The sequence below is a fragment of the Balaenoptera musculus genome, chromosome 13 (assembly GCF_009873245.2).
Source record: "Balaenoptera musculus isolate JJ_BM4_2016_0621 chromosome 13, mBalMus1.pri.v3, whole genome shotgun sequence".
Classification (NCBI taxonomy): Eukaryota; Metazoa; Chordata; class Mammalia; order Artiodactyla; family Balaenopteridae; genus Balaenoptera; species Balaenoptera musculus.
Genome location: NC_045797.1, coordinates 79513229 through 79516903, shown reverse-complemented (window position 1 = coordinate 79516903; position 3675 = coordinate 79513229).

The following is a 3675-nucleotide window of genomic DNA, read 5'->3' as shown; positions in this document are numbered from 1 at the left end:
TCTGGCCGTGGTTGACCCCTTTTATCAAAGTGCATGGCTGTTGAGACTATTAGCCGGGCACAAAGAGCCGGAATTCTCAAGAATTACGGTGTTGTGCAAAAGTTGAGCTTTGGAATCAGGTTGACGTGAGTTCAAATCCTGACCCTCCCTTGTAGGGAGAACTTAGGCAAGTCAATTCACCCCTCCGAGTTGGTTTTCTCATATATAAATGGAGAATAATATCACTTTCCTCACTGGAGTGGTTTGTGGATAACTGTTAATGTATCTACGAGAAATTGCACACATATAAGTGCTCAATAAATAGTACCTTCTATTATTTTTATTGCTAGTACTAGTGAAGAGCAAAACGTCTTCTTCCATTTACAACAAAGGAGTTGTTAGAAATGGGCTACAAACCAGGGGATGGGGGGGATAAATTGTGACATTGGGATTGACATATACACACTACTGTATATAAAATAGATAACTAATAAGAACCTGCTGTATAGCACAGGGAACTCTACTCAATACTCTGTAATGGCCTGTATGGGAAAAGAATCTAAAAAAAAATAAAAAGAGTGCCTATGTGTATAACTGATTCACTTTGCTGTACACCTGAAACTAACACAACATTGTAAATCTACTATACGCCAATAAAATTGTTTTCAAAAAATGGGCTACAAGCAAATCGACCAAATGACAGGAGAAGGCCTTCTCCCATCTCCTGGGAAGAAATAAGTTGTAAATAGGACTAACTTGGACACAGGGAGATGGAGGACGGAGGCACGGCATGGAGAACACTGAGATGTAGCTGGTGGTGTTGACGTGAACTTCAAGTATCGAGATAAGAAAGTCAATCTCTTTCCTAAGAGAGAAACGGGCAGGGTTTGGGTGGCACTTCTTTCGCAGGGTTTGGGTGGCACTTCTTTCGCAGGGTTTGGGTGGCACTTCTTTCCCAGGAACAGGGTGGCTTTGGCTCCTTAGCCTGGGCCATTCAGCCACGGGCCTGCAGCTCTGCCACAGGACGGGCAACTGCCACAGGACGGGCAACTGCCACAGGACGGGCAACAGCCACAGGACGGGCAACTGCCACAGGACGGGCAACAGCCACAGGACGGGCAACTGCCACAGGACGGGCAACTGCCACAGGACGGGCAACAGCCACAGGACGGGCAACTGCCACAGGACGGGCAACCGGAAGGGGCAGGAGCTGGGGCCGCCATCCTCAGGCCGTCGAATGCCCATTTAAATCCTCAGCCCAACTCAGGCGCAGTGGGGAGCCCTCGACTATTCAAGTGCCAAAGAGAGCACCAGAGCGAGATTAGGGATGGCACCTGCGGCTCTCAGAGGCTGCTCCCTGGCCGCACCTGTGCAGATGCACCCGTCTAGAGGTGGACCTTCTGCACAGCTTTCACAGGCTCCAGCCAGGCGCCTCATCCTGACCCCCCTCCCCAGCCCCCAGGCCCCGGAGGAAGAGCTCCCCAGTGAATCTGAGCCTCACAGCAGCGGAGAGGTGTAGACAGGAAACAGATACAGAGAAAGGCAAGGAGTGACGCTGCCAGGGTCATAAATCAGCCAAGGTAGGCTCTCAAACCCAGATCCCTGACCCCATCCAGCGCGTTCTCATAAACCTCGCTGCCTCGGCAACAAGCAGGTTGCTGGCCCAGACAACACCGGTCCATTAGCCAGGCTGAGGGGTCCCTGTGGGAGAGTGAAACCCACCTCCCGGGCTTGGTTAGTTACGCATCAGGATCCCCCCACCCCCAGAGCCCCTCCAGGGCTGGTGAATCTCACACCCTTCACCTTCTCTCACCGCCTGACCTTTGTCCGGGGCTTTGGTTTCTGAAACCTGCTTCTTGAGCCTGAGGCACCCGTGCAGAACTCCAACAACCACTGGGAGGAGACCCCACCTCCAGGGATTTACCTCCAGCATCAGAATCCAAGCTCCTAACAGTTTTCAGAATTTCACTCCTAACAGTTTGATGCGCCTCATTCCCCAGCTCTCAGCTGTGAGCGGTTGTTCTCCAAGTTTGCAGCTGAGTCTCTGAGTCAGGACTCTGGATTCATTAGAACAATAGGAAACCAAGCCCCGCTTCTCATGGCTCCCTCTGGCGGTGAAGAGAAAATCCCAAGGATGGATCCTCAAACAGGAAGCCTCCTTTTCTTCCTCTTAAGCCCGTGAGCGCCCAGTACTCTATTTTCCTATTCTCCTGTTTTCGAAGCCATCTTCAGTTTATGAGTTTGGAGTTATTAAGAAGAGATACTGGGTTTCCCTGGTGGTGCAGTGGTTAAGAATCTGCCTGCCAATGCAGGGGACACGGGTTCAAGCCCTGGTCCGGGAAGATCCCACATGCCCTGGAGCAATTAAGCCCGTGCGCCACAGCTACTGAGCCTGTGCTGTAGAGCCCACGAGCCACAACTACTGAGCCCACGCGCCTAGAGCCCGTGCTCCGCAACGAGAAGCCACCACAGTGAGAAGCCCGCGCACCGCAATGAAGAGCAGCCCCCGCTCGCCGCAACTAGAGAAGCCTGCGCACAGCAACCAAGACCCAATGCAGCCAAAAATAAACTAAAAAAAAAAAAGACCGAATGCAGCCATAAATAAATAAATAAATTTATAAAAAAAAAAGAAGAGCTACTAAATCCCCAGCTGTAGGAGATAAATGAGAGGAGAGAGCGGCTGCGTGTACAGTTAACTGGAGAAAAAGGCAGCCTCTCTCCAAAGAATAGGGCAAAACTGCGTTTGAATGCTCTCCTGCTACACTGATGGTAATGAGTTTTCTTTCCAAAAAGATAAGACCCAGTATTCAAGGTGAAGGGGAAACGGAACAGACACAGGGACCCACCTCAACTCCAAGCCTAAATTTAGCTGCAGGTTAAGTGATGGGCCTTTTCACTTCTCTTTAAATTGCTCCCTTCCTTTTAAAGCTGGCCCCTGCTCACTTGCAGGTGAGCGCTGGGGGAGAAGCAGGAAGAGAACCGGCCTTGACAGGCCACTCCCAGCCGGAGACCACCGGCCTCCTCCTTGACCAGCCAAGCCTTCTGGAGCGGGACTGGCCTGGAGAAAGGGGCCAGAGACATGGCCAAGAGAGACGAGAAGCCAAAGACATAAATCCTGCTCCCTCAACTGGCTGCGATTTAACATCACGTGGGCCTCACCCCTACATGTTCTAATTTAATTGGTCAGGGTTGGGTTGGGGATTCGGCATCAGTCTGGTTTAAATTCTCCTCGGGTGATTCTAAGGTGCAGCCCTGATTGTTACCCACTGGCCCGAAGACCTTCAACGCAGGTGTTAACACTTTACACGTCCTCGTTGTAGTTAAGCTGCGTGAGGCCATGGTAACTGTCTACAGAGAATGTTAATAAATGGTGGTCAAACCTTCTGCACCTTCTGGGAAATCTGGAACACTAGGGAAGGTTTGAACGAAGGCCCCGGGGTCTTCTGGGAGAAGCAGGGGAGTCTGTACGTCTCAGGATTAGGGCTCTTGAGCAGAGAGGTGAAGGGCGCCCCACCTTTCAGAAGGCTGGGACGTCAGTGGGCAGGTGAAAGACTCAAAGGGCATTTCACAGCCCCCTTTGCCACAATATCATCGGTTCGTGAATGGAAGGGAGGGATGGGAAACATGGCCTAGTGTCATTCACACGCCCTCCAGGAAACTCGCCCAGGTCCCTCAGCCGAGCACCTGAAGAGCTGT